Below are 7316 nucleotides of genomic sequence, written 5' to 3' on the forward strand. Positions count from 1 at the left end.
AAAAAATGTTTTTTCAGTGAAAATATTTTATTTGATGAATTTAATTTAAATTCGTGTTACTTTTTTATAAAAGTTTGCGAAGTAAAGAAAGATCTGGCGGGGGCAGCCGTAGTCGAATAGGGGTTGGTGCATGGTTACCATTTGGAAGTGCATAGGTTCTAACCTCCGTGCATGAAACCCGCTTCGTATAAAAAATCCATCTGCTGTTTGACAGAATATTGTAGGTCCCTCCCATTTGTGAAAAAAACATCAAAACGCACACTCGTGCAAATTATTATAATTACATATATATAAATAAAGAAGCTGTAAAAATACATTTCTCAAATATCGATTCTGAAGATCTAAAAACAAAAAGATTTATTTTTAGAGCAAAACAGAAAATGAGTTCAGCGTAGGCTTTTATAAATATAGTAACGTAAAACTTAGCACAAAATTGCAATGAACTCAAAAAACCAAAAATTATACCTTCAAAGTTTTACACTATGATATTGTAAAAAATTAAAACAAAAAATACAAGTATTAAAGGAAGATTACAAAAAAATCTAAATAAATACCAAAATTTTCAGCATTGAAGAACTCTGGAAACTATTACCCAAACCAATTTTAAGAAGAATCGACGACGATGTCCAACAAACTTGGATCACTTAACATGGCCACAAAACTTGGCTTGAGTATAGTTTGGCGCATGCGTAGATCTAAATAGCAGGCTTCAGTCTAGCTATACATTTAATAGCAACTTCTCGTACTGATTTTTTTCCTAAGTACTTTTGCCACGAAAAACACGTATGATTGTATTACAGATTTACGCTATTTCCTAGCTGTGACGCCAGGTAAGATAACATAAATAAACCCATAACCGATGTAAATTTCTGTTCTACAATATAACCAGTAATCGGCAAATAAATGTATAAAAAATTACTATAGCTAAATGGATTCTATTTAAAAAATAGGCATAAAGTTTGAGGAATACGGTTAAAAGTCTACTGGGCAAAAAAAAAAAAAATTAAATCCATGTGCGCCTACGGAACGTCATTGCAGAGTTCCAAAGCAAAAATTAAATTACACATGAAATTCCCCAACTACAACATTCAATACAAGCATGCTACACATAGCACGTAAGCGAGTAATTTTTAATTACTTTTTCGACCTTTGCTCATAAAGCCACTTACATATTTTCCCATTCATCCAATCGACTACATATTTGACCCTAAAATTCAAAAATCTAATAAAATAGCCATAATCATGACATGTTAATAATTTAAGCACAAAATTGTTCAACAGAAATACCTACACCATTACACATATGCACAGAAATATTTTTGCCAAAATTTGCACTCATAAGCTCATGTACCTACCCTATAGGAAAAATTTAAGCTATGGAAATACGTAATACGCGTTTGTAGGAGCTACACTTTTTCTAATTTTAGAAAGTGGGTAAGTTTTTTGGAAGGAGCTTAGTTGTAATATTATGCACATATGTTTCATGTTTTGATATTTCGATGAAACACCAACTTCAGTATGCAATTCTCAAGAGTAGTTTGCGCTGCCTGGTTATAATAGGCCACATAGTAGAGAGAAGTGATTGTATCATCTGTGAAGTGCGAAAAGTGATTCGAAGTTCGAAACAGTCGAGTTTTGAAACGATCGGGGTGAATTAAGTTCCCTCTTTTCCAAAATATACGTATAAGTTTTCCAAATAAAATTTTTTTTTAGGATTATATTTTCAGATAAAAAGAAAGTTAACTTAAATGGGCCACAGGTCGCGCTTTGGATGTAGAACGTATTTTAATTTTAACGTTTGAATGCCTGGTTTGGTGGGAAGCTCTTCGAGAGGGCTATAATATCACTAAACTGGGGAGGGCGCAAAGGACTGCATGTATTGGCATCACCGGAGCATGTAGAATCTGCACCAGTGCTGGCGTTAATGTCGTTTTATACTTACTTCCCATCGACTTCTATGTTAGTTCCCTCGCTGGTGAAAGTGCAATCAGGTTCAAGGAGGTTGACCTCCGGAAGCAATCTCTCAAGGGGCTTGGTAGCATTTTTAGGTAGTTAATACCGTATTTCTCTGAGCTTCGGACAGAGCTGTTTATCCGCAAGCTGGTGTTTTGGGGTCGTGCCAGCGCAATCTCTCCGAGTAGGTAGGATTGGAACGAGGAGAAACTCTGCACCATAGCTGGCACCCCTGTATTCACTGACGGCTCCAAGTTGGAATCGGGAGTTGGAGCAGGTTTTTTTCTAAAACAACTAATTTATTTATTTTATTAACTGCCGAATAACGCTAGTGCTTTTTAGGCAGAAGTTTTTGCGATCCCCTGTAGGATGCAAGTGAGATGTATTTTTTTCGATAGTCAAACCGCGATTAAGGTGCAGGCCATCCAAATTAGTCAACTCTTGTAAGGAGGAGATCAAATCTCTTGGGTGTGCAGGAAACATTTCTCTCTCTGGGTTCAAGGACATAGGAACTTAGATGGAAATGAGATTGGAAGGAATTGGCTTCAGGGATGGGTATCTCCCTGACTATTGTTAAAGGAGAATTGCACAACTTATTTCTCAGGAAGGTGCAGAAGAGAATGAGCTTCATTTCTTTATGTGGTATTTCGAAAACCCTTTGGCCCCATTACAATAAATTGAGGACTCAGAAAGTCCTGAGGACCCCACACCATTCAATTTCCAAACTTATGGCTATGTTTCCTGGCACTTGCAGAAGTTTGGCAAGGAGTTTCAAATTTATTAACATACAACAGGACTTATAAAACGGACGTGGCGTATTAGAATTGCACAATAAGCGATTGTAGACCACGCCGGGCAGGCAGCGTCGAACTCTTCCAATCCATTGGGAATAAACAGTATTATTTGAATTCCAGATTACAGCGAAGTAACATAAACAACAAAAGGCATCTACTGGTCGTCGTTTTCAGGAGTTGAACATTTCCCGTACATCTTTGAGGCGAATTTTGAGGAAAGGCTTTGCAAAGTTTAATGGGTATAAGGGCTAAAGCCAAAAGACCATCCGCAACGTTTGCAAATTGGACTTTGGAATGGTTGGTAAAAAATGATAATTTCTACGGAAGAATCATCTATCCGTACGAAGCTCATTTCTACCTCGAAACGAAAGTGTTGAATCTGGGGTACTGAAAACGCGCACGTGACTCTTGAGAAACCAATGCAACGACAACTATTGACTGTTTTGTGAGATCTTTGGTCTGACCCGTTTTTCTTTACAAAACGTGAGCTCATAGTATCGGTTATTGCCAAGCCGTGCGTGGAGGCATTTTGAAAGAAATAGTTTGCCTTAATTAACAGTGTGGATAGCAGTTTCAATTAAAAATATGTACACTGAAAAAATCATTCTTTTTTAACTTCAAGCTATTTCAAGTTTCAAATGTTTGATGATAAGTAATGAATCCACAATTTTTGTTTTCTATAATAATATGAATATTCTACAGTTTTATTATGGCATACATAGATACAAGTAACTTTTGCTCTAACGGGTGATTTTTTAGATTTTATCTTTTTACACAGTTGGTTTAAACAGCTGACGCACGTTTCGTGTTTGTTTCTATGTCAAACATCTTAAGTTTGGTCTATAATTTAACCATGAATCGTCTTACAAACGAACAGCGCTTGCAAACCATTGAATTTTATTATAAAAATGCGTGTTCTGTTAAGAAAGTTTATCGCGCGCTTCTTCCATTTTATGGTCAGTTTAATCGACCCACTGAAGCGGCTATTCGAGCTATTGTGACTAAATTTAGAACCAAATTTACATTATTGGACATCAAACCACCAACACGCTTACGTAGAGTGCGAACTGAAGAAAATAGAAAATATCGGCCAGTGTTAATGATGACCATCAATTATCGATTTGTCGTCGTTCGTGGAAAATTTTGCGAAAGGTTTTAGGTGTAAAGCCTTTCAAAATACAGCTGGTGCAAGAATTGAAGCCGAACGACTTACCGCAACGCAGAATTTTTGGTGAATGTGCTCTTGGAAAGTTGGCCGAAGATCCACTTTTTTATCGAAAAATTGTGTTCAGCGATGAAGCTCATTTTTGGATCAGTGGGTACGTAAATAAGCAGAATTGTCGATTTTGGAGTGAAGATCAGCCAGAAGAATTGCAAGAGCTACCAATGTATCCAGAAAAGGTCACAGTTTGGTGCGGAGCTATCATTGGACCGTACTTCTTCAAAGATGCTGCGAATCGTAACTGAGCGTTACCGTGAAATGATATCCAACTTTTTTTTGCCCAAAGCCAAGAGCTTGACTTGCATGACTTGTTGAGAGGCGAGTTCGGTGAACATTTTGTTTCACGTTCGGGACCTGTCAATTGGCCACTCAGATCTTGCGATATAACGCCTTTAGACTATTTTTTGTGGGGCTATGCTAAAGCTCATGTCTATTCAGACAAACCTGCTTCAATTAACGCATTGGAAGACAACATTAAAGCATTTATATGTGAGATACCGGCCGAAAAATTGGAAAGAGTATGCCAAAATTGGACTAAGCGGATTGACCATTTGAAGCGCAGTCGCAGTCAACATTTGCATGAAATAACCTTCAAAGATTAAATTATATGGACTGTACTATCGATTTAAATAAAAGTTTCATGCATTTTTCTGAATTTTACGTGTGTTTTTTTGAAAAACTTTCCTATAGCTTTAAAAAAATCAGCCTTACATATACAAGTATACAAAAGTATTCTTGTTGTAGTTGATTGAGCCCTGCATGCTAACTAAATGATTCCGAAATCAATTAAAAGTTAGCCGTAATTTGTGAATTTTCAGTTCTGTTGGTAAACGGCTACGAAATTTTCTCCTGTTATTTCTTCTATATAATTATTCACTTTGAATAGATTTGTTATTAATATTTCGTTGGTTGCTGAATGAATTCTAATTTACGTTTTCATATAATAGCTTAAGTGCAGTTCATTTAATACCAGGTATGACAGCAATTAAAAAAAAGGTGTTTCTTAATATCTACAAATACATATAAATTAAAATAAGTTAGTTTATCTCTTACTACATATATGGGAGTATACAGGGTGATCCATATAGTTGTTGGAATTTGAGCTATAAGTGTTTTTTTGTTTTGCGGCTTAAACAGTTATAATAACGTTCGTGATGCATTAGAAATTTACTTTACGGTTAGACATCCACTCAATGGTTCGCTTTTCATTTGAACAAAGTTGGAACACTTGTGCTGACGGCATTTGGTTGCGAATAAACCTTTTCAGCTAGAACAAGCAGAATGTATACATTTAATGCACAAAATATTTTCATGCTGTCATGGAGAAGCCGATGCATTCACAAATAGTGACTGCTTAGTGCGGATTTTGGCTGGATACCTGGCATCATTGGATAATGTTTTTTTATTTTAATTTTTGAAAAACCTGCAGTTACAGTCAATGGCACGCACTACCGTACCGAGTAAATAATTTTTTTGTTTTCCAGTGCGAATTTCTCCTCCAAAAAGATAGAGAATTTTCTACTAAAGTATAAGTAAATCACGCACGTAACTAAACTATTGTGTTTATCTATCTTCGAAATTTTTCTCATAGAGCTTTTTTAGGAAAATATTGCTCATCCCACTACAAAAGTTACATAAATTCAAGTTTTCAACTTTGTGAAAAAAAACTCAAATATTTTCCTCAAAATTTCCAACTTTTTAATCAGAATTTTTAGATACAAAGCGAATATAATAGATATAATTAGATAGATAAAATTTTTATTTGTAGATTTGTTTGAGTACGCAGTTTTATAGGCCATTAAATTTTATTACAGTAGAATTCAAGCTTAAAGCAGCTTGAAATCCCTGTTTTTTTTGATAATTTTTCTCAGATGGTATTGTGTATTTTCTTTATATAAAAAAATGCCGTGGATGTGTTATAAGAAGAAGATTAAAATTGGTTGATTTTTTTTTTAATTTGCACGAAAGTTGAAACTTGGAACGATTAGACACAATGGATCTCGTAGCTATGAAATCCTGTTGATTTGAAGTTAATTGGCTTATAACACAATTTGCGTTGAACTCAAATATAAAAATAAGACGGTTTTCGAAATATTTCGGTTTTCTGAGCTTTAAAAAAGATAAAAATACTAAATAATACAATAGTAATATCTTCACACTTGCTGAACCGAATTTAGAATTATTTTATATTTGTTAAATATTATTTTGAGAAAATAAAAATTAAAATAACAAGAGTAGCGGTACTCGTAGCACATTAACTCACGAACTAGTGAATCTTATCGAATTTCATCTTATCATAAAATTTTAACAGGTGTTACAGGTGAATGGATTGCGCTATCGAGAGATGATTATGTGACTTTTTTCTTTGGGGCCACGTGAAAGAGAAGGTCTACGCCAATAGCCCAGAGCCGATTCAAGATCTCAAAGATGGATTTCGTGAGGCTATCGAGGACATAGGGCAGCCACTTTACAATTCGGTTATGGAAAATTTTACGAGAAGGATATTGTCCTGTAATCGTGGTCGAGGGGTTCATTTGCCTGATGTTATTTTCTACTACTAACGGCATACCTTCCTCTTTATAATGAAAAACAACTTCCGATCATTTATATTACAAAATAACATTTTTCTTTGAATACCAAAATAACACCTCTTATTAAAAACCCTTTATTATGATGTTTTTGCTTGCTTGCTCGCGCGTATCGAAAAGCACTCGAAAAAATTTAAAATTTTACTTTGAGACATATTTTTGTGCCTAACGAAAAAATAAAAGGTAAAACAGGGGCAAACAGATTTTGGTTTCTTGTAATTTAGAGTAATCAAATATTCTAATAAATAAGTAATAAGCGCTAAACTTCAAAAGTCTTATTGAATGCAGAGAAAATCACTCAAAAAACGGGGATATGGAAACAAGAATATTTTCTTGTTTAAAATTCATATTACTACAATATAGTTTCACTTTTTTTCATTACTTCAAGGCTTATGCTTTCTAAAAATTTATTATATAACAAACACATAATTTAGATTGAACATTTTATAGGAAACTTATTTGAAATGCCTGCATAGGTAATTCAATCGAATGCAGGAATATTCCTTGCAGTGACTGATGCTAGTTTAGTCATAAACAAAAAAGAAATCACTTATTGAATTAAGGGGGAGGGAGCCTGCTTTAGAGGCTTAAAAAAATCGATTTTTTTTTCGCATAAATGTCTTCCCAAACTATCTAAGAATGTGTCCTCAAAATTTCAGAAGCAAATTCAAAATATTTTCCGAGTTACAGAAGAAATTGTCAGCAAACGTCGAGCAGGTATACGAGCGGCCGGATCGCTCGAAGTGCGATTTCTCGGTT

This window comes from Anastrepha obliqua, chromosome 1 (assembly GCF_027943255.1).
Source record: "Anastrepha obliqua isolate idAnaObli1 chromosome 1, idAnaObli1_1.0, whole genome shotgun sequence".
Taxonomy (NCBI): domain Eukaryota; kingdom Metazoa; phylum Arthropoda; class Insecta; order Diptera; family Tephritidae; genus Anastrepha; species Anastrepha obliqua.